Source organism: Schistocerca serialis, chromosome 8 (genome assembly GCF_023864345.2).
Source record: "Schistocerca serialis cubense isolate TAMUIC-IGC-003099 chromosome 8, iqSchSeri2.2, whole genome shotgun sequence".
In the NCBI taxonomy this organism is placed as follows: Eukaryota; Metazoa; Arthropoda; class Insecta; order Orthoptera; family Acrididae; genus Schistocerca; species Schistocerca serialis.
The window spans coordinates 507,304,454-507,330,053 of NC_064645.1; the positions used below are offsets into that span (position 1 = coordinate 507,304,454).

Below are 25,600 nucleotides of genomic sequence, written 5' to 3' on the forward strand. Positions count from 1 at the left end.
TACCTCATCCAGAAACGCACCCTCTCGAAACCTGGACAGCAAGCTACACCGCGATGCAGAGCGCCTCTCTTGCAGAGTCTGCCACTTGAGTTTGCTAAACATCTCCGTAACCCTATCACGCTTACCAAATAACCCTGTGACGAAACACGCCGCTCTTCTTTGGATCTTATCTATCTCCTCCGTCAACCCGATCTGGTGCGGATCCCACACTGATGAGCAATACTCAAGTATAGGTCGAACGAGTGTTTTGTAAGCCACCGCCTTTGTTGATAGACTACATTTTCTAAGGACTCTCCCAATGAATCTCAACCTCGTACCCGCCTTATCACCAATTAATTTTATATGATCATTCCACTTCAAATCGTTCCGCACGCATACTCCCAGATATTTTACAGAAGTAACTGCTACCAGTGTTTGTTCCGCTATCATATAATCATACAATAAAGGATCCTTCTGTCTATATATTCGCAATACATTACATTTGTCTATGTTAAGGGTCAGTTGCCACTCCCTGCACCAAGTGCTTATCCGCTGCAGATCTTCCTCCATTTCGCTACAATTTTCTAATGCTGCAACTTCTCTGTATACTACAGCATCATCCGTGAAAAGCCGCATGGAACTTCCGACACTATCTACTAGGTCATTTATATATATTGTGAAAAGCAATGGTCCCATAACACTCCCCTGTGGCACGCCAGAGGTTACTTTAACATCCGTAGACGTCTCTCCATTGAGAACAACATGCTGTGTTCTGTTTGCTAAAAACTCTTCAATCCAGCCACACAGCTGGTCTGATATTCCGTAAGCTCTTACTTTATTTATCAGGCGACAGTGCGGAACTGTATCGAGCGCCTTCCGGAAGTCAAGGAAAATAGCATCTACCTGGGAGCCTGTATCTAATATTTTCTGGGTCTCGTGAACAAATAATGCTAGTTGGATCTCACACGATCGCTGTTTCCGGAATCCATGTTGATTCCTACATAGTAGATTCTGGGTTTCCAGAAACGACATGATACCCGAGCAAAAAACATGTTCTAAAATTCTGCAACAGATCGACGTCAGAGATATAGGTCTATAGTTTTGCGCATCTGCTCGACGACCCTTGTTGAAGACTGGGACTACCTGTGCTCTTTTCCAATCATTTGGAACCTTCCGTTCCTCTAGAGACTTGCGGTACACGGCTGTTAGAAGGGGGGCAAGTTCTTTCGCGTACTCTGTGTAGAATCGAATTGGTATCCCGTCAGGTCCAGTGGACTTTCCTCTGTTGAGTGATTCCAGTTGCTTTTCTATTCCTTGGACACTTATTTCGGTGTCAGCCATTTTTTTTTGTGCGAGGATTTAGAGAAGGAACTGCAGTGCGATCTTCCTCTGTGAAACAGCTTTGGAAAAAGGTGTTTAGTATTTCAGCTTTACGCGTGTCATCCTCTGTTTCAATGCCATCATCATCCCGGAGTGTCTGGATATGCTGTTTCGAGCCACTTACTGATTTAACGTAAGACCAGAACTTCCTAGAATTTTCTGTCAAGTCGGTACATAGAATTTTACTTTCGAATTCACTGAACGCTTCACGCATAGCCCTCCTTACGCTAACTTTGACGTCGTTTAGCTTCTGTTCGTCTGAGAGGTTTTGACTGCGTTTAAACTTGCAGTGAAGCTCTCTTTGCTTTCGCAGTAGTTTCCTAACTTTCTTGTTGAACCACGGTGGGTTTTATTCCGTCCCTCACAGTTTTACTCGGCACGTACCTGTCTAAAACGCATTTTACGATTGCCTTGAACTTTTTCCATAAACACTCAACATTGTCAGTGTCGAAACAGAAATTTTTCGTTTTTATCTGTTAGGTAGTCTGAAATCTGCCTTCTATTACGGGTCTGTTTGTTATCGGTAGGTCCAAGATGTTACCTCCACGAGTCAGTTCTCTGTTTAATTGCTCGAGGTAATTTTCGGATAGTGCACTCAGTATAATGTCACTCGATGCTCTGTCCCTACCACCCGTCCTAAACATCTGAGTGTCCCAGTCTATATCTGGTAAATTGAAATCTCGACCTAAGACTATAACATGCTGAGAACATTTATGTGAAATGTATTCCATATTTTCTCTCAGTTGTTCTGCCACTAATGCTGCTGAGTCGGGAGGTCGGTAAAAGGAGCCAATTATTAACATAGCTCGGTTGTTGAGTGTAACATCCACCCTTAATAATTCACAGGAACTATCCACTTTTACTTCACTACAGGATAAACTACTACTAACAGCGACAAACACGTCACCACCGGTTGCATGCAATCTATCCTTTCTAAACACCGTCTGTGCCTTTGTAAAAATTTTGGCAGAATTTATCTCTGGCTTCAACCAGCTTTCCGTACCTGTAACGATTTCAGCTTCGGTGCCTTCTATCAGCACTTGAAGTTCCGGTACTTTACCAATGCAGCTTCGACAGTTAACAATCACAATACCGATTGCTGCTTGGTCCCCGCATGTCCTGACTTTGCCCCGCACCATTTGAGGCTGTTGCCCTTTCTGTACTTGCCGTGGCCATCTAAACTAAAAAACCGCCCAGTCCACGCCACACAACCCCTGCTACCCGTGTAGCCGCCTGATGCATGTAGTGGACTCCTGACCTATCCAGCGGAACCGGAAACCCCAACACCCGAGGAATCTGCAGCCCACACGGTCGCAGAACCGTCTCAGCCTCTGATTCAGACCCTCCACTCGGCTCTGTACCAAAGGTCCGCAGTCAGTCCTGTCGACGATGCTGCAGATGGTGAGCTCTGCTTTCATCCCGCTAGCGAGACTGGCAGTCTTCACCAGATCAGATAGCCGCCGGACTCCCGAGAGGATTTCTTCCGATCCATAGCGACACACATCATTGGTGCCGACATGAGCGACCACCTGCAGATGGGTGCACCTTGTACCCTTCATGGCATCCGGAAGGACCCTTTCTACATCTGGAATGACTCCCCCCGGTATGTACACAGAGTGCACATTGGTTTTCTTCCCCACTCCTGCTGCCATATCCCTAAAGGCCCCCATTACGCGCCTGACGTTGGATCTCCCAACTACCAGTAAGCCCACTCTCTGCGACCGCCCGAATCTTGCAGACTGAGGGGCAACCTCTGGACAGGACAAGCAGCCATGTCTGGCTGAAGATCAGTATCAGCCGGAGACAGAGCCTGAAACCGGTTCGTCAGACAAACTGGAGAGGCCTTCCGTTCAGCCCTCCGGAATGTCTTTCGACCACTGCCACACCTCAAGACGACCTCTACCACGGGTGAGGGGTGAGCCTCAATGTGGGCAGTATCCCGGGCAGCCACAGCCGTAGTCCGATCGGGGGATGCGTGGGACGAGCTGGCCGTCCCCAACAAACCCCCATCCGGACCCCCACAGTGATGCCCATTGGCAACAGCCGCAAGCTGTGTGACCGAAGCCAACACTGCCTGAAGCTGGGAGCGAAGGGATGCCAACTCCGCCAGCATCCGAACACAGCAGTTGCAGTCCCTACCGATGCTAAAAACTGTTGTGCAAAGAACGTCTGAACTAATCTACAGAGAGCACAAACAATTCGACACAAAAGTTAAACGGTTATTAAAATACGAGATTGCCTAGTAAAAGCAGTAATGCTGCTACTTGCGCACTGCTGACACACTGCTCGGCGGCGGAAGGAGACTACGCGATTTTACACTATTCAGGTACTGAAAGGCGATGCTACAACTCTCAAATACTATAATACGCCCGAAATTTATGAATTAAACAATGCAAGTACCCAGAAGCACGCAAAGAAATTAAGAATTAAACTGTGTAACAAATAAGTGAGCTAAGAGTATACGACTTGCTGCTGGCAGCTGCTTATCCAACGGCGGCAGGGAGCACACTGGCTGTGACCAACCGACACTGGCCGTTCAATAATATCATCATCATCATCATCATCGTCGTCATCTTTTTCTTCTTCTTATTTAGACGCCATCTCCTCGTAAAAGTTTAGAGATCGACGTAGCTTGCTTTGATCTTGACAGTTCTGCATGGAAAGATTTTGCTGCTGAATCTCTGTGCTATCTTCGGATGTCTTTCGACACGTATATTTGTATCAATAATAATAGTTTGCTATCATTGATATCCCTCGCCCCTCATAATATGTCCAAAATATTGTATCTTTCTTTGTTTTATAATAGGTACCAGTTCTCTTTGCAGATTTATCTAACGAAGGATTTCAGTATTTGATATTTTTAATATCCGGGATATACGCAGTATAGTATTAAATTTCAAAAGCATCAATTTGTTTTTAATTACTTGGGCCTAAGTCCAGCTTTCATTCCCCTGACGGGGAATTTGTAGTTTCAAATCATTCTGTTTCTCAGTTGCACACTGAGGTCGCAGTTCATGAAGAATTTTTCACGTAGTGATGAACTGTTTCCTGGCCTGTTCAGTTATGGATTTCATCCCCCGCTTTGGGTCGCATTATTGGTGTAAAATTAAGCATAAGTGTTCGATTGTGATCACTTGTTCATCTGTATTGCTTTAATAATTTATTAAATATGATTCTCGTATCCTCTAATAATATTTTTCGGAATTATTTTCTGCCATTTAGGCCGGCTTGGTTTTTAGGCCAATTGCCTCCATTGCTCATGCGTTTATTGTTGAAGCCTTCATCCTTTTGTGGCGTGAAAAAAGTGCCCCCTTTGTTTTTGAAAGGATATTGTTCCATGGTTACCTTTTTTAAGATATTTCTCCTTGTTGGATATATGGGCTCTTACTCTATTTATGACGCTTACGATCAGTATATTTTTTTCAGGATGATTCTTAAGTTATTTTCTAGTGTTTGCTGTTTAGCTGAAGTAGATTTTTGCTGCAAACACTTGTAATTTATTGCATTACAGTCCTTCAGTTGGAATTTCGGTAAATCATTTTGTACGTACTATGCTATATCTATCACGCTAATCCTTTCTGTTAAATCCTATCCCGCTTGCTTGAAGATCGAGATGGATCCATTGATACAGCCTACATATCGAAAGTGTTGCAAATTTTATATTTAGCTGTCGATGAAACATATTGTAGCGCTGGTGTGGTAGGCAACTGAAGATGTATCTCTGGCGCTATGTATATGAAGATTTTGATTTGCACCTCTATTTTGTTTCCACAGAATTGCCATAATATTAATGCAAATTTAAAAGCAGTGTTTATATGTTTAACTTTTCGAAGTTTTGAATGAATTTTAAACGGATCTAAATATGTTTCATGAATGCTCTAGTATTATTAACTAATAAAAACCGTTTCAGAGAGTGATTGCCGCCGAACAAGCTGCTCTCGCTTATTTTTCTTTGAACTTTCACTTTCTTCTTCGTAGCAGCAATTTTGTCTGTGGCGTTTGATGAAGTTGGATTAAAGTTGCGTTCTTGCTTGCTGTCATATTCCTACGACAGAAGTATTTTACATTTGCTTCAACTTTCCCAAATACGATCCTGAAATGCTCTTCCTAAAATGTTTATCTTGTGTTGTCCTCAAACGCGAGACCCACTGGTGACTCGAATTCTTCACATGCAGAACTTCATTAGGGATATTACGTACTCGTTGATATGAGATTGCCCTCCATCTCACTACTAGTCTGGTCTTCCATCGCAACTTCCCTCATTCAAGGTTGCGTCTGGCCTGCCATGTACTTTCAAAATTAACATATTTACCACTTTACGGTACTTGTCTTTGACTCATTTTAGGTAAAGTACTAACACCAATCGCTTAAAACAGTTACCAGCAAACAACTGCTCAGTGCAACTGATGAGAAATTGAACAAAATCGTAATAATAAGCACATTTTACCCAGTTTCCCCCTGTTTTTCATAGAAATTTGTCACATTTATCATTGGAATCTTAAAGTTTTCAGGGATAAATGGGAATGAAGCAGACTACACACACACACACACACACACACACACACACACACACACACTGCGCTCCTTTTAACAGACTTACAGACTTGCCTTGTATTTGGGGTCTTGTCATGCGATCATTCTGATTCAGGTTTTCTGTGTTTCAGGTAAATGTCGGAGTTGCTCCTACTGTAAGGCCACGGCCGACTACTTCTCGCATCCTTGTCAGACTAGACCTGTAAGTATATAGTGATTTGTTTTTTATTTTTAAGGAGTGATACCACATCCCCAATATCGTACGGATCTAAGGACGAATAAAGTTACTACTACTTCTAGTACTGCTTCGCTTACTACAAAAGCTGTAGTAGTTGCAACAGTAGTAGTAGTAGTAGTAGTAGTAGTGCTAATAGTGGAAGGACATGGAAGCGTGGCAGAAATTGAGAAGGAAGTGAGACAGGGCTGTAACTTGATAAACAAAAACTGTGAGGAAACTTCCTAGCAGATTCAAACTGTGTGCCGAACCGAGACTCAAACTCGGGACTTTTGCCTTTCAAGGGCAAATGGTCTACCATCTGAGCTATCCAAGCACGACTCACCACCCGTCCTCACAGCTTTAATTCTGCCAGTACCTCGTCTCCTACCTTCCAAACATCACAGAAGCTTTTCTGCCAACTTTTCAGAACTAGCACTCCTGGAAGAAAGGGTATTGCTGAGACATGGCTTAGCCACAGCCTGGGGGATGTTTCCAAAATGAGATTTTCACTCTGCAACGGAGTGTGCGCTGATAAGAAACTTGATAACATTAAAACTGTGTGCCTGACCGAGACTCGATCTCGGTATCGGTCTCCACCAATGTCCTGAATTGAAGTTCTACCTTCGCAGTGCCTCATGAAGTGACGGTTGTGATACTGTTGACGATGATCAGTCCGTCGTAAGGGGACATTAAGCTCTCTTGGCTCCCTTCGTGCTTCTCGAGAGGAACAGGCTATGCGTCGGCACCAGCCTTCTCACATTCCCGCATCACATCATCATCATCATGATCATCATCATCATACAACAGAAACAAACACTATACTATACACTTATCCATCATTACACTCACATACCTTCTACAAATACACGCATGGTATCCAAGAAAGGGGCCAATGTGCGCGAAGAAAGAACACGCTTTCCGACAGCCGGGTTTTCGGGCCAACAGTGTCATATTACATTTACATCTTTAGAGGCGGTTGTCCAGTGAGCGATTGAACATTAGGGGAAAAAAGTCGGATATTCACCGAAAAATAGGAGGGAGAGGCAGTGAGCGATTGAACATTAGGGGAAAAAAGTCGGATATTCACCGAAAAATAGGAGGGAGAGGCGTGAACAACTTACTAAGAATCCTCACCAGTGGCGTATGGGCGTGATAGGTGAGATGTTTAATGCTCACTGTTTTTGGTATTTCTTGGACAGCTCGAAAACCTCGGCTTCTAGCAAAAGTGTTTCCGATTACAAAAGTAAACTACATAAATTTCTTAGAAAAGGACCTATTCATTTTTTTTCACTAGGACTAATAGTTTTCGCATTGAGATGGAAAGATAGCAGACTATTAAAATAGTGTTTTCGTGGTATGAAATTACTGGTTAGTAGTAAATCAAGTCTTCATTGGGTGGTCTACGTCTAAGGACTTGGAAGATCAGTTGAACAGATCGGATGGTATCTCGATAAGACGCGGTGAAAGTAAGAGATGAAATTTGTTATTTGAGCACCAAAATAACTAGGGAGAGCGGAAATAGAGAGTGTATAAAACTTAGATTCACAATAGCAAGACAGGCTTACGTGAAAAACTGATGTATGTGTACATCGAATTACAAGTTAATTATTAGGAAGTGTTATGTGAGTGTAGTCTTATATGAAAATCAAATGTGAACTGTAAATAATACAAACAGAACGAAAATAGAAGCGTCTCAATTGTGGTATAACAGAAAATTGCTGAAGACTGGGTGAATATATTGAATAACTAATGAGAGAGTATGGAATCGAATTGGAGATACAAGATCTTTACGACAAAGCCGTAACCTTCACGACAAAGCCGTACTAAAAGAAAGGATATGTTGTTACGACACATTCTGAATCATCAAGAAGTCCTGAAGTTATTTATGTATAAGGGGCATTCAAATGAAACCCGTACGCTAGTGTAAAGTAACGGTAATGATTTTATTAACTCAAAAATGTAGTTATACACAGCACACACACTCAAAAATAGTCGCCAAAACTGTTGTGACATTTATCCCATTGTGACACTAGCCGGTCGATTCCATCCTTGAAGAAGCTACTAGGCTGCTGTCAGATTCAGCCGTGGACCCAGTCACACACTTCGTCTCCCGTTGCGAATCGATGTCCGCGAATAGCTTGTTTTAGATGCCCAAACACGTTAAAGTCACACGGTGAAATGTCGGGACTGTACGATGGATGTTCCAGCGTTTCCCACCTACGTCAGAGATGGTCTTCCAACATATCCAGTACGAGCATCGTCTTCCAGTGACTCGCACCCGTCAAGGAATCGTTTGCGCCATTCCACAACACTTGAACGATTCACCATACACAGCCTTCACCCGTCGATACATTTCACGGCCCCCAACTCCCTCCTTCGCCAAAATCGGATCACTCCTCGTTGTTCCTTCTTACTCGCCTGCATGTTCGGTAGTGGACGATAACTTGGGTGACCATCTTCTCTTGGGCGTGAAACCAAACTAGCGCTATGGAACATCAAACTGTGTGCACGCGTCAGTCTCTCTACCTATAGGTGGCGCCACCATACTCGCAGTTACGTGGTGCCACCTTACGTGAAAGACAAAGGTGGACGCACTGACCAAGTTTCATTTGAATGAACCTCATAGACAAGTGTAAAGGGAAAAACTTGTAGGATGTTAAGTCTTCATTGCATTAGGCACCTGCAAATGGGTGTAGGGTGCAGTAGTTACACACTTGGGAAAATACTTTCAGAAGCTGGAGAGCTGCATGAAATCCGTGTATGGGCTATTGATTAAAACAGCAGCAATATACCCCTCAAGTGTTACTGGATCTTATCGTGTCGTGGACTTTACGATCGTGGGCTTTGCGACCCTTTACGTCAGTGTTCTGCTTCGGATCATAAATATTTCAACCGTGGCTTCTCCGACCGTCGACGGAATCCGCAACATTGCGGGAAGCTCTGGTCGGAAATACCAGATGCAAAAGTGGTTGGTGTTAGCCGTTGGTTTCTCGATCGTTTTGTAATAAGAATATTCCTTCACATTCTATCCACGTTTAGGACTGACTACGCACATAGTAGATAGGCATTTTAAATGCTTTTTAAATTATCTTTGGTCACATTAAAAAGAAAACGAAAGATTAAATTGGTGCGAGTTAAACGAACAGCAATAACGTATGGACTCCTTTTTAAATACGACCTAGAAGTAGAGCTGAATTACATTTATATTCTTGCTTATCATAAATATTTGGCTGTTAATTTCCGAGTATGTCTCGATTTTCTTGGGTGTGGTTAGGCAGGAACCTAAGAGCATAGCCGCAATTGCTCCACGTGAAACGAGCTGGCAGTATGGTACTCTTTTTTTCTTGCCACTTCAAAGGAAGCCGCAACAGTGACAGAGCCTCTGATTGGAAATACCACTGTGCAAATCTGGTTGGTGGTAAGTGGAGCGGTATCTGCGGCACCTACAATGGGCATTCAGGTGAAAATGAGACAGGTGAAAAAAAGTAAGTAAGCTGTTTATTATTTCAAAAGTAATCGCCATAACTGTTAACACATTTATCCCACCATGAGCCAAGACGGTCAGTGCCTTTATGGAAAAGTGTTTGCGGTTATCTACGGAACCATGATTGAACCCAGTCGTTCACCTCTTCGTCCGAAGTAAATCGACGGCCACGACCGTCTTTCCCTTCAACGTTCCAAAAACATGCGAATCGGGTGGGGAGGGATAGGGACTGTATAGAGGACATCGCAGCTAAGCTTCTGCAGCATACCTTGCCAACGTTTGGGCCCGTCCAGTCCCGATCTCTCCCCATTCCCCATGCCAGTTCTGTATTTTTGGAGCCCTGAAGAAAGACATTCGTGGCTGCCGATTTGCTCCTGACGAAGAGGTGCACCCGTGGCTTCATTCATGGTTCTGTAAACAACCGCAAACATTTTTCCACGAAGGCATTGACCGTCTCGGCTCACAATGGGATGAATGTGTTAACAGTGATTGCGATTACTTCTGAAATAGTAAACAGCTTACTTACTTTTTTGTATCTGTCTCATTTTCATTTGGCTGTCCCTTGTACAAAAGGGTCCGAAACGCCACTGTCGGGAAGTCCACGGAGCCGATCTTACAGAGCGTCAGTCCGTGCGTGGTCAAGTGACTCTCGCCCGCGTAAACGGGGCATCAAGATGGAGAGTGTCAGTCCGTTACCACTGTCTTCTCTGGAGTCTCTGCCGTTAGAGAGCAGCGTAGGTGAGGAGAGTAAAACCGGAGGGATGTGTGGGTAGAGAGCGCCGACTGAGCGGACACGAGACGGTGCAGTGGCTCAGGTTGTTGACCCGGCCGTCGCGCTGCCAAAACCGCCTCCGGTGCTGCCCCGCGTCACAGCCAGGCCTTCCTGGTGCCTGGGCTGTCTCTCCTGCGGCCTCGTCTGCTTGCGTCCGGGTCTTCATCGCAGCGCGCGGAGACGATCGATGAAAACAAACACGATTCCCTCCCTGCTGTCTCTGTGAATATTAGCCTACAGCGTCGAAATTGACCCGTGTTCTTCTGATGAAGACAACTAGAAGGTTTCCTGCCTTTAGGTACCATGTCGTGATCTTTCTTTCGACTCCAAAATAACAAATCTATCAATATAGCTTAGGTCATTCGCCAGCTGTTATGTGAAAATCTCCTGAATGAGCCTGCGATCATTGTGAGTAATGTATGAGCAAAACTGTATAGTTAGCTTAGTATTTTTCTTTATGTATTACGTCTTTTTGGCTGCTGCCCTGGTTTATGTGTAATTTAGATTAAAGGAACGTACGAATGAGAGGTGTTTGTTGCACATTATAAGGCTGGGTATGCGGAAACTGGTTAGTCTCTGGGAGCGGGTTAGCGCAAGATAGAACTATATTAATTTACTAATGAAGCTGTTCAGTTCTTAATAATGTTAGAAGTCCACACATTATGGTGCATTGACCAAATTTCATCTCGTAGGGCACAGTTTATATAAAGGGTGAACATTAATAAAAGCGACAAACTGCAGGGACTTATTCCTGGCTGGGAAGGCAGGAAAAATGTCCTATGAACATGTGTGTGGAAGTGCATCGTTGCCACGGTAAATGGCGATGACGGTTCCTCTGACCACGTGTCGTGTGTTCCTTGCGTGTTGCGGGCTGTGTGATTGACGCAGCGCATTGTAAGCAGCAGAATGGTCCGGTAGTCAAGTCGGGAACTTGCCGAGATGGTTTCTGTGTACGGCCAAGCAGATGGAAACGGTCGAGAGGCAGCACGATTATACCACAACAAGTGCACTCACAGACAGCAACCACATCACACAACATTTCGAAGCCTTTTTGGGCGTTTACGTGATGATGGATCCTTTCAGACTGACTAACGCGCATGGAGGCGGAGGACTGTGCGTACACCAGTTTTGGAGGTCCACGTTGTACAAGATATTGAGGCGAACCCTAGTACAAGCTCCGGGGAAGTAGCCCGCCATCATGGTGTAATTCAAAGTACGATTACATGTATCCTGCATGACAACAGCTAGTATCCATAACACCTACAATCTTATGGAAGCCACTTTGAACATATGTTGTGACGTGTTTGCGGTGCAGATCTGTACTGTGTTCCGGGACGATTTGTTGTCGTTGAATCACACCGTCCACTTCCGGTACATTTTCGTATGACCTTTCTTCCTCTGTTTCCAGATAGGAACCCGTCCCTGCAGTTTGTCGGTTTTATTAATGTTCACCTCGTACAGGTATATTGGGTAATCTTAAGAGAAAATACAACTTTTATACTCACAACAGAATGTTAAGGCAAAATATATTCAGTATGAAAGTTCTTTGCGTAATGGATCCCTTACGGTAGTTTGTAGGGAGAGGGGTGCTAGATCTGGGGGTATGCAGTATTTTTAATATTTTGGAAGACGAATGGTGGCTTGTAAGTAGCCATCGGAAAGTTCCAGTTCAGATCCTGCATAGAACCTGCATAATAGAGAATTTTAAATCATTTTCTTGAAAGAAAAACACCTGACTACAATATATTTTTTCCTTTCCATTAGAGGCAAAGGGGGCCGTAATCCCCTCTTGCCCTCGTGTGTGGCGCCTTCGCTGTTGATTGGATATGACTTGAGAGATGAATTAATGAAGCTGCCATATTTGGGTGAACTCTATATGAACCTGTTTTTGACATCTGAAAATATAATTGTATTAATTTGCAACTGCACCCATCCAAGTCGTGTTGTATAATTTAGGTATGAATGTTTTAATTTTAAAGAATTTCTGTTAGTTTTACAAGTATGATATGAAAGAAAAACAAAATATTAAAGCAACGTTTCCCATACTAGCGCCACCTATCTGCTAGCATTTGTCTCTTAGCAAACTTTTTGAAACGAGTTAACAGTTGACGTCACACTTAATGGTGGGTTTTATTGATACTGACACTGAACGTCGTCCTACAAATTCTAAATTTTGGCGAGGATTTTTTTAAAAAAAAATTTAAGTCTTGGTCTTCCATCTTTTGTAGCCTGATGAAGTATAAGAAATACTTCTCAGTATCATGTTTCCTTAATTTTAAATACAGATCTGATGAGGGCAGTAGCCGAAACGACGTAACAAGTAGACATACATATTAAGCGATCTAGACACTTTTATACACAAAGTATCCGTGTTGTATTTTAATAGACTGAACAGAATTATTCTTGTCTGACGGAACTACGACGATGTTCTGAATGTGCGTAAATGAATGTGTCGTGGAGTAGCGAAGCCCAGTGCAGAAGAAATAACTATGAATATGGAATGACAGTTGAAAATGTTTTCCAGGCTGGGACCCCACCCTAGATTCCCTGCTTCTAACAAGCTGTCCTCTTAAACATTAAGCTATCTGAGCAGTCTTAAAAGCCTGGTTCGAACTTTCATTGTCATTGAAGAGTCCATTCATGATCTTCGAACAGGCAGAGATTCTCACATAGAGTATTTTTTCAGTAGCTTCCGCGTCACATTGGATTTGGTAAAGGCCCGTTTCTTAACCTGACAAAAGAGATATTTGTTGATGGAATTAAACTCGCCGAAATGAAATTTATGACATAAGTGCCTCCTCGATTATTATTTGATTCCCATTGAATCCATTCGTTTCACGAGTTGAACTCAATTCATGTATATCGCTTGTGATGGGATAATTCACAATCCTCCGTGATATTCGTTCATCTGATAGACCTGTTTCGGTGTGAAGAACTGCGTATCTTTGTTCGGATGTAATAAGATGAATCATTGCTGACAGTGCAAGTTTCAGTCAGGCTTGAAGACATGCGCTTGTAGTTTGATGGTTAAGGAGACTGTTTGTCAAAAGCAGGAAAATCGACTTCGAATGCCGTTGTGGCACTAATTTTCGTAAGACATGTTATATTCATTACAGAGAAATTTAGCATTTTCTGAGCGTTATTTCATTTATATCGTTTCATGTAATTCCCTCTTAGCTGGTCACATCTCCATTACGTTAATTTATTCCATGTCAATGTAATAAATGCTTCTGATACTAAAAGGATCTGTCGAATAGTGTCAACAGTAACCACACATTGTTTACTGAATAGGCTATGATCTTAAAAGGAAGTATTGTAGTTTGCTGGTGAAACGACAATACAGAACTACTCGATATTTCTACTGTGTATTGTAAATCACAGCTGGGTAAACTCAAGACAGTGCCCCTAAACAGGAGAAAGAATCCAAAAGTATTAAGTTACAGGATAAGTGTTAACTACTGAAGTCTGTTACATTCTGTGAAGAGCGTTGTGTTACACAATGAAACACTATGGGAAGGAAACACCACCTGAAATCAGTAACAGTGTCGTAGGGTTGCCGATTGCAGACATAGATTTGTTGGGCACGGACGTCCGCAGAAATTTATTCAGGGAGGGGAGACTAAAATTACGATTTTTTATGTAGATCAGTTGTTCAGTTACGATGTGACACAAAAAACTTGTTATATTAGAAACTTATTGTTATATTAATTGATGGAAATCCATGGCGTATGAGAATTCTATAATGAATAAAAACCCCGTATTCCGGATTATATGGTGAAGAAGTGCCTCCTCTTGCTGCCCCCCCCCCCCCCCCTGCCATCTCCCACCCTTCCACTCCCCGCCTCTGTAGTATGTTGGAAGAATACTGGAAAATTGCAGTGCACCTTATTGTACACTACGCCTCCAGTATTTAAAGTTTTTATCAGGTACGCCTGTATTCGATAACGTGGTGCTAGGACAGCGCCAGGTCGGCATAATAACAGTAATTCGAAGGAAGTGTACAAGCTAGTCCTTGGAAGAAGACTAACACAGCGCACGAATGTAATGTGGAACAGTTTTCATAAAGCACCTTCTACTGTGCGTTGCACACTGAAGGAATACGTATGTACAGAAGATGTAAGAGAAGGGAAATGCTGCAAATGGGGCATTACTTCCTCAGCACCACACGAACACCGAAGGCCATCTCCAAGCTTAAGTAAATCTCACTTCAGCAAATTGTCTTTGAAACAACCGACTACAGCACGCAACGTTAAAGCCTTCCTACTGGGCAAAAGACCTTGATGATCAGGAAATATCTGTTTTGCGTGAGTAGTAAATTGTCGATGAATGACTTTGTTTTTCCATAATACCATTCAGTGTTCTCATGGCTGTTCTTCAAGAACCTCAGTCACCCATCAGCTGTATTCTTCTTCTTCCTCTTATTCCTCTTCTGCTTCTCCTCGTTTTTCTCCGGGAAGCCCATATTATGCAGCAACGTTCGCTGAACGGCCCTTGAGGAGACTGTTGGTAGCCCCTTGGTTTATCTGCGCAGACAACAGTCGCACGTCTATTGAGCCGTACACATCTCTGTAGCCATCGTTCACCCCTGTTATCTAAGACCCGTGGTGCACCACAGTTGATTCGGCACTGGTTTTGGATAGCGCCATTTTGCTATGAACGGATACTTTAACCATTTACATTTTACAAACTTAGCCGTTTATGAACTGCTTCCACACTTGGCCCGACAGCAAATTGTCATGCCTTTTTGGACGTGAGGCAAATCACTCCATTGCTGAATTTCAACAACGGCTGCATTTTTCTTCCATGTCCGCTTCCCCCCTCCCCCCTGCCCACAGTTCTGGGAGCGGAGCGCTAACACTCTCGGCTGTCTGAGAGGGTAATCACTCATCATCTATATTTTGCGTATGAAGTGGAGATTGCATGCTCCTCGTCCAGACTGACGAGTAACGCAATCAACATTGTAGGAAAGCGAATAGTACTGCATATATCCTACATGGAAGATTATTAGTTGTATTTTGAAACGTAAATAAAGCAGGCAGTTTTGATTACACGAAATTTGTGCTGTGGGAAAAAATATTTCGACTTAAAACTATAATATAATAGAAGAAATATTTTTTTCTGAAATAAAACTAATCTAATATGGCAGAATTAAGCTCTGCAACTGGATGCGATACACTACAAAAACGTTCTTGTAAAGAACTCGTAAAATACACTGATGGAAAAAAAATCACGACACCAAGAAGGAGATGTGCGTCAAAAACGAAATTTAGTAGGCATATTTCTACATCTGAAAGATGATGTCTGTTCAAATTTCGCGCTACTCGCACAAGAATGCAAGGGGGCAAATCAGGTTTGCTTTAAATACACACTGCAGTGGTCGTGAGCGTTAGTTACGTTTGCCTTTAAGGCGACAAAGACGCCATTATCAACACCTCACTAAGTTCGAACGAGGTCGTGTAATAGAGCTACCTGAAGTTGGACGTTCCTTCCGCACTATTGCGGAAAGACTTGGTAGGAATGTAGCCATTGTACATGACTGGCAGCCAGCTTTGATCACGAGAACGTACGTACGGTCGCATGAAGAGCGCGCTCCGAATGCCACGTGGCACTACCGCACTACCGAGAGGGAAGACCATCGTGTTCGCAGTATGGCTCTGGCGCATTGTACTGCATCTGCAGCGGCAATTTGAGCAGCAGTTGGCACCACAGGTACACAACGAACCGTTACAAGTCGGTTAGGCCGGTATTACACTATCAAATTGCATGTGCGCACAGTGCAGTTGTGATACATGCAACTGCTGCGGTTAATGACAAGTTGTTGTTGTCAGCCATGTTGAACTTTGACGAAAAATATGATGACAGTGTAATACCGCTTCTAGCGCTACGTCAAAGATCTTTGATAGTGTAATAGGGAACTTTGTCAAATGTCGTCCAATATTTGATCAAATCTAGGGCCTCGCTGTAGATTTGATCAAAGAAGTCGCTTGTCTTCTGTTCACTGCAATGTGACATGTTACCACATGGAGCGCTAGCATCGCTACAGCGTTCTGTCGTCTGTAGTGTTTTTTATAAACATTGCCGGTAAATACAATTGATGTGTGGCGACAACTACAAAATTAATAGAGATGTATGAAGCTGATGAGGCGCTTTACAACGTGAGGCACCCTGAATACAAAAATAGATTAAGAAGATTCGAAACCTGACCTGACCTGACCTGGCCTAACCTAACCTAACCTAACTCTCTCCTGTAGCAAGGAATCGGTGTTTTACTCTGAGCCTGTCTTCTGCAGATGTAGCAGTTCTTAAGTGAATATTGTGCTTTGTGATATTAGGATACACGTTACTGAGCACATACAGAAATCTATGCTCATCCATTCTCAAGTAATTGATGTACGACATGACGTCCTCCACTATAAGCTCACGTAACAAGTTTTGTTGAATGCTTTTATCGTGTCGTCGTAAAACTCACGGCTTCACCCAGGTACGTTTCCTTTTTTTCCCCCGCTTCTCTTCCGCATGTGCGCACAGTGCAGTTGTGATACATGCAAGTGCTGCGGTTAATAACAAGTTGTTGTTGTCAGCCATGTTGAACTTTGACGAAAAATATGATGACAGTGTAATATCGCTTCTAGCGCTACGTCAAAGATCTTTGTCAAATATATTTGACGGAATATTTGATCACATCTTTGATCAAATCTTTGACAAAGAAATTTGATAGTGTAATACCGGCCTTACTTCAAGGATAGGTCCGAGACAGACGCTCTGTAGCGTGCGTTCCACTGACCCCAACCCACCGTCATTTGCGACTTCCGTGGTGTCAAACGAGAGCTCATTGGCGGACAGGGTGGAGGTCTCTTGGGTTTTCTGATGAAAGCTGATTCTGCCTCGTTGTCAGTGATGGCAGTGTGTTGGTTAGAAGGAGGACAATTTAAGGATCTGCAACCAACCTGTCTGTGTGCCTAGGCACACTGGGCCTGCACCTGCGCCCGCATCTCGTGGTCGTGCGGTAGCGTTCTCGCTTCCCACGCCCGGGTTCCCGGGTTCGATTCCCGGCGGGGTCAGGGATTTTCTCTGCCTCGTGATGGCTGGGTGTTGTGTGTTGTCCTTAGGTTAGTTAGGTTTAAGTAGTTCTAAGTTCTAGGGGACTAATGACCACAGCAGTTGAGTCCCATAGTGCTCAGAGCCATTTGAACCAGCCTGCACCTGCGGTTATGGTCCGGGCTGCGATCTCGTATTGCAGCAGGAGCACTCTCGTGGTTATCGGACGCCCCCTGGCTGAAAATTTGTACGTCAATCGAGTGATTCGACCTGCTGTGCTGCCATTCATGAAAAGCAGTCCATGGAGTGTATTCCAACAGGATAACGCTCGCCCACCTATCGCTGTTGTATCCCAACATGTTCTACAGTTTTATACAAGATGATTGCAGTACCACGGCTGTTCAGTATAAAATGTTAAATCGAAACACCTTCAGCCGTTAAATGTCCAGTTTTATTTTATTAGTGCAACCAGTTCCAGCGTTACCTTACATTATCTTCATGAGGTGGGATTCTTCCTTCACGTCGGTCAGGGAGCCTGAACATGGCGTAATGTGACGCTTTAAATGGTTGCACGAAAAAAATAAAACTGGAAATTTAGACGCTGAAAGTGTTTCGGTTTGGCATTTTTATTCTACAGAGTGACGATATATTGCCTTGGTCTGCTCGATCACCAGATCTGTCTCCAATCGAGCACATACTGGACAACATCGGACTACAACTCCTACGTCATCCTCAAATAGCATTAACCGTGCCTGTATTGACCGACCGAACGCTACAGGCATGAGACTCCATCCCACAAACTGGCATCAACACCTGCACAACACAATGCTTGCACACTTTCATTCAACATTCTGTGGGTTGCATCGGTTATAATGTACCGCTGTTTCACATTTGTAATGGCTTATCTCGCGCTTCCATTAACCTGTGATCTTGCAATGTTAATCATTTAAATACGTATCCTGGACAGATATATTCCCGAAATTTCATTACTCTACATTAATTTTTTTGATGTTGCAATTTTTTCTGTCTGTGTAAACTGTTCATAATACCCGAAAGTAGTATTGCAAAATACATGTTAGCCATACAGCGCAAGTGGGGACTGCGATAATTCACATACTACAAATTCACATGTTTCTAAATAGTACAATTAAAAACCGTGATACACAAAAACTACTGTGCAAAAAAGAATTTTATCCAGACTGAATCTATCATTCTGCAGCGAAGTGTATGCTCATTTGGAACTTCCTGGGAGATTAAAACTGCCTGCCGGTCGCGAGAATTATTACCGTCGAATTTTCAGTAGTACGTAACAATAGTTGTAAGAGGTCCCATATAGCTCCACATTACACAAATAAATCACAAACGAAAATCATTAAACAAAACAAAAGGGAAATTAAGACAAAAAACATACGCAGAGTGCAGAAACATATATTTCTTGTCTGAAACCGTACATACAAAGTCCGGAGAGTTTCTCATAGCCGTACTATGGTATTATACCTATACGTAAGTCCTGTTCTGTTTAACATAGTTAAAGGGTACACACACACACACACACACAAGAACGAGATGGAAACTTTTTTTTCCCTGTGATGATGGACAGCATTATCCTCAAGAACACATTCATAATTATTCCAATCTTCCGGTTTCGACAATAGTTTTCGCGAGATTCCCCTTGTGTATTGTAAACTCAGTCTGTGTTTGGCGAAGGTTTTAGAAAAAACTTAAGAGCGACAAATTTGTATGGTGATACAATAAAAACTGTGTTTAGCGATTGGTTCGTCGTGGTTCTAAAAAAAATGGCTCTGAGCACTATGGGACTTAACATCTATGGTCATCAGTCCCCTAGAACTTAGAACTACTTAAACCTAACCAACCTAAGGACATCACACAACACCCAGTCATCACGAGGCAGAGAAAATCCCTAACCCCGCCGGGAATCGAACCCGGGAACCCGGGCGTGGGAAGCGAGTGTGGTTCTAGGTGTGGTAAACGAAGGTTGACGGTAATCATTATAATACTAATACGTAAACACGAAAATTGAAGTACTTGTTTTTAACATTAATTGTACAAGGCGATCAATGATCCTTACATAATTCGAAACATACTTTGCCATAGATGTGCACAAACAAAAATAATGTGTGTATGTGGCCGTTAAGAGTGTTAAAAGGAAGTAAAAGCTTCAACATTCATAATGCTGATGTTACCTTTGGCATCACGCATTAAAATGTCCAAGACCTGAACATCGAAAATTGAAGAGCTAATAACCTCAGCCCTGCGCACCGATTAGGTGCTAAGGTAGAAATGACACACGAAAGTAACAACATTTCGTGAAATCGCATTCTGAGGGCTTTCATGTTTACATGTTTGATTTGCAGTAACATACGCTTACAGGGCAGATACAATACAACTGCTAGGTCGATGATGTTGCCAGCAGTGAAAATCAACATATGTAGTAACGAAGTCTGTAAATAACGTTGTATATTGGCATCGTTATTAAGCTTTACCTTTATATAAGAGTAACTGTGTGGTCCTTTGTTTGTCATTACCAGAAAATTTGAAGTAAGTTCCGAATTTTTAATTTCTTCATTTTGAATAACTTCGACTTCCGTTGTTATGCGAAAACCATAGAGTATTTTTATGGTACGCCTAGAAGGAGAATGGCAGTGGGTCAGAGTGAAAGACGCAGGGCTAAACGGGCACCATTTCTTGCATAGAGAAAGTAATTGCAATGTGTACATTCATAATGACAAAGCATCTATTTTATTCAACGATCATAATATTAATACGTGAGCATCGAAAATTGAAATACCGGTTTTTAGAATTAATTACGCAAGGAGGCTAATGAAACTTACATAATTAGAAAGAAACTTTGCCTTGGATGTGCACAAAAGAAAAAAATATAATGTCTGTTATATAACCACTACGAGAGTTAAAAGGAAATACACACACACAAAAATGGTTCAAATGGCTCTGAGCACTATGGGACTTAACATCTGTGGTCATCAGTCCCCTAGAACTTAGAACTACTTAAACCGAACTAACCTAAGGACATCACACACATCCATGCCCGAGGCAGGATTCGAACCTGCGACAGTAGCAGTCGCGCGGTTCCGGACTGAGCGCCTAGAACCGCGAGACCACCGCGGCCGGCGAAATACACACACACACACACACACACACACACACACACACACACACACACACACACATATAATGAAAGTTTTCATTTGTTCTGATATTGCTACCAACTTCTACCACGCGTAACGATCGGGTGCTATGATAGAAACGACACATGAAAGTAACAACTTTTCGTGAAGTTGCATTCTAGGAACGTTCATGCTTAAATGTTGCAGATAGTTCATTTGCAGAACACACGAATACCGGACAGCTACACTGCCGCAACTGCCACGTCGTTGATGTTGACAGTGGAAAACGAAAAACAGTAACGAAGGCGTCGGGGACAGCAAATGTCGTTTATTAGCGTCGTTTTTTCACTTACTTTGTTCTAAGGGTAAACGGGACTAACTCTGTGTTCGTTTGCCGGCGTCACCACGGTATTTAGTGTGTTTCTAATTTTTGGTACTTCATTTTGATTAGCTACAACGTCCTTTATGATAATGAAACTGTTTTTGTTTTAAGGTATGCCTCAAAGAAGAACATTAATGGGTCGGACTGAAAGACGAAGTGCTAGAGAGAGAAAATTTTTGTGCAGAGAAAGTGTAGGAACAATGCAGATGATAATAACAATAGTTCTGTTGTCGTTCTGAAAGATAGATTTAAATGTGCACTGAACATAACTCCACATAATTTTGAAAACTGTAACTGCGGTTTGATAATTTACAGTACAGGTTTTGTAATGAAAATCATTTTGGGTTCGAGGTGACTTCACACGATACGACGGCATTCACATTGTGCTGTCATAAGGAAAAAGTTAATTTGACGCCTAGAACACAAAATATATTTTTCAGCGCAGTGTATCAAAGTTCTCCTTCAAATAATCGAACATTTAAAGAGAAATCAAAGAATTATTTCAAGAATACACGTAGCTACAATGCAGCATTTGCCGCGGATCAGTTCTGTGGCTAAAATATCAGGCACTTAAAGATACATGACTTTTGCTATCCTAGATCAGGTCCACTGTCGCTACTGGTCGAATTTCGACCACAGGCTATACTAGTATATATAACTCCCGGGAAGATACGCTTACCGTGAAAGTGGGAGTGATAAAAAAAAGTGTCATTGATTGTACATGAAATGTATTCGGAGTTGCGAATACGGACCATCAGCTTTATAATGGAATGACGACTAGGCCTATGGAAATTTATGGCGGACCGGGACGCGACCGCGGATTTCACGCTTTACGCGAGTAGTCGTCGTAAGCACTGTGCCATGGAAGAAACACTGCATATTAGTTATTAATAACACACACACTGTAATATCGTCGTGTCATTGATTGGTTTTATTTTTGTAAAGAGTTTGTAAATAGTTCTTAGGAAAAGGGCAAAACTGGAGAGCCAGGGGTTGTTATCGAAATCGTCACAGGTATCTGGGAAATTGAAACCCGACTAATTGTATTATTATTTTCGTAAGTAATAATATCTCCCATTTGATAGCACCGGTTATTCGCATATACATTTTAGGTTTTAATCTTTCATTTTGGCACAGGAACCTGATTATCCATTTCAGGACTAACATTGATTGTGAAGAGATTCTTGGCTTGGCTGGGTGATTAAGCCACGATATATTTCAGTTTAGAATACTGTATGAATATGTGTAAGATACCGATTCGATCCTCCAAGAACTGAGCTAATTGCAGTGTTCCTTCAATAGTGACGAAATAACCGTTAGTCACAAATTGTACTTTAATTTGTGAATTAGTTATTGGGTACCCTAATATAGGCCTCCATTACATAAAGAATGACTGTTTGGTTGCTTGTACCGATACCGTTCGATCTTGTGTGTAAATTTATACGTTTTCAAATCTCTCCCATCTTACGGATGGACACGTACTTGAGAGACGTAATAGAAGAAAGAACTTGCTTTAGAGAAAATACGGGAATCGCAGCTTTCGAAATCGCCGCCGAAGCTTTTGAGAGAAAAGTAACGCGTTATCCCGAAGTTTGTTGTTTAATATTCTGCATCACTTTGCTTACGTCTGTTTACAGAAAATGAATGTAATGTAAGTGCGGCTTCAAAAGCAGCCCGTGATCACTGAAAGACAGTTGCACAGGCTATCCACGAAAGTCGCATATACAAGTAGTCTGTGTCTTATTCATTTACATAAATTCACCTGATGATGAAACTGTAACTCTCCGAAACGCGTGCATGGAAGGTCAATAAATGAAAATGTTTCTACTAATTCGTGTTGTCAGGTATTGTACATCTGATGAACTTATCCTGTATTGTGTGCTATTTAATCAATAGCGCTGCTTTTGATCGACATTTGCTACTTAGAACTGCGTCTGATATACGTGTGTACTACGCTCGCAAACTCATTGCATGTCGTATTGACTGACCTGTTCATTCATAAATTTTTACTGTGCCTTACCGATCCTGTTGTACTCTTTGAGTCGTTGTCGACCACCATCCTCTTTAAGATACTTCTCAATTCCCAAGGTTTGCTCTGACCTCTGGAATATGGGTTCTGATCACACTTACGTAGTTTTTAAGAAGTTTCTGTCTGTCAGTACAGTCGAAAGGAAGTGGAAGAGAACAGTGCGAGCGTCGTCCGAAACATCCGTACTTTGTTGCTTACTTGATGTACGGTTGTCCGTTTACAGTGCTCTTCATATACTGCAGTTTAAGTGCATTATGAAGACATATCCCATTGTTTCTCGGAATCAGAACCATAAGCCATTGGTCTATGAGTACGGAGACCACATCTATGAGGAACGAAAACAATGTGATATATCACTGCCGGTGCAGTAATGTTATGTATTCTTCCCTTGCCAGACTATGTGCCTCCTCAGAGCTGACATGTGTTACAAGTACCCTGCGAACACATTCTGTACCCAGCCACACTTAAAATTCTGAGTTTGTAAAACGGGCGTGTTCCGTAGCGTGGAGCGTCATGTGACAGCACATCGCACTGATCAGTTTCGATTTAGTTACATACCTGTCACATGACAGGTTTAAATTGCGTGATGGACCAGAAACATACGTATCCTGCTCTTCCATTCCGCACGTCCTTAGCACTACTCTTTCAGAGTGAAGGATTATCCATTATAACAGCTGTTACTGTACGTTTTCCAATCCACTGCGCGTCCTCGACGGCATCGGGAAATGCTGATAAGAGAAAAGGCATTTCGCCACCCGCCAACTGTTAAGATTATACGAGGTTTCCCATTTATCTTGACCGCTCCAAATAACTTTTTGTCCAGAAGCAAAATAAAAAAAAGTAATCATGGGGTATTTTCAGTCTTTGCAACTAAATGAAAGACTATTTGTTTTTTGCCATACGCGTTTCGCTTCTTTTATTTATGAAGCATCTTCAGTGGCCCATAAGACATGTCTGTTTTTATATATGTATAAATGTGTTATGAGATAGTTGCATGTATGTTACTATGTTACGTTTTATCACGTTTTTTCGGGTTAGAAACAACCTTTGTTATTTATGAATGTGTCATTTCTTTGTGAGAGCGTTTTTTTTTAAATGTGTGGATATGTTACTCTCTATGTGAGCGGATATCTGTGTGTGTGTGTGTGTGTGTGTGTGTGTGTGTGTGAGTGAGTGAGTGAGTGAGTGAGTGAGAGAGAGAGAGAGAGAGAGAGAGAGAGAGAGAGAGAGAGAGAGAGAAGGGGGGGGGGGGGGGGGGAGAAAAACATTCATACATAACAACAAAACACACGCACACTCCAAAACAAATGTGAAATATCAAACCACACACACAATCCAGACCAAAGACGAAAGATAAACACACAGCGACAGTTGGCAGCACTGTACACTGTAAACACACACATGTTTACCATACAGCGAAAAATGCAAATGATGTGTTGTAATGAATGTGGTTGAAAACACGCCGGAAGGCAGCTAGCTCGAGTATGGGAACCGAATGAACACATGTCCAAGACCATACACATTAAGTAACAATATTGGAAATCGTAACACCAAACGATAATTTAACCTCACGATACTTGGGCTACAAAAGTTGTTTCCAAACCAAAAAACGGGGGGAAACGTAATGTAGTAAGATACATGTAACTACTACATAATATATTTATATATAGACGTGTATTACAGGCCAGTGAAGACGCCTCGTAAATAAAAGAAGCGAAACCCCTACGACAAAAACCAAACTGCCTTTCATTTAGTTGGAAAGAAGCAGCATACCTCCATGAATTTTGAAGCAATTAAGGAATGACGGCCGGCCGGAGTGGCCGTGCGGTTCTAGGCGCTGCAGTCTAGAACCGAGCGACCGCTACAGTCGCAGGTTCGAATCCTGCCTCGGGCATGGATGTGTGTGATGTCGTTAGGTTAGTTAGGTTTAATTAGTTCTAAGTTCTAGACGACTGATGACCTCAGAAGTTAAGTCGCATAGTGCTCAGAGCCATTTGAACCATTTTGAAGGAATGGCGGAAAACGGAAAAAATACGAAAGAATACATAAATAAAACAAATGTTTTCTAGCTACGATGGTAACTTTAAAATAGGTAGGTTCCGGCAGCATCTAAATAAATTAGCCGCGCGGGATTAGCCGAGCGGTCTTAGGCGCTGCAGTCTTGGACTGTGCGGCTGGTCCCGGCGGAGGTTCGAGTCCTCCCTCGGGCATGGGTGTGTGTGTTTGTCCTTAGGATAATTTAGGTTAAGTGGTGTGTATGCTTAGGGACTGATGACCTTAGCAGTTAAGTCCCATAAGATTTCACACACATTTGAACATTTTTTAAATAAATTAGGAGTAAAGCAGAGCGCTCACTGAAAAGCAGAGGCATTGAGTCCTCCCCTACGTGTACGCCGCTCGACTACTCAACACCTCTCCTGTTCGGTGAGTGGTCACCTTACTCTTAAATTATTGACTACCTCATAACTTTGTTCGTTACGAAGATATGAACACTAGCGCAGTTTTTTTCTTTTTTTTATTCGGTAGGCCACTCCCTCTCCTCAGAACTTGTTCGGAACCGCACCACACGTATCAGAAAACAGACTTTCACTATTCTGTACCAGCACACATTCTAGGTACCCGGGGTAATGTGACTCGTAC

At 42.5% G+C, this 25,600-nt stretch overlaps 1 protein-coding gene across 1 annotated transcript in view; it reads left to right on the forward strand.

Moving 5' to 3' along the window:
- Positions 1 to 6,032: 6,032 nt before the first annotated feature.
- LOC126416387 (RNA-binding protein fusilli) overlaps positions 6,033 to 25,600 on the forward strand; it is a 489,380-nt gene continuing 469,812 nt past the window's right edge. Inside the window, exon 1 of the mRNA XM_050084071.1 lies at positions 6,033 to 6,094. The gene's annotated coding sequence lies outside the window, so the exon portion shown is untranslated. The remainder of the gene's footprint in view (positions 6,095 to 25,600) is intronic.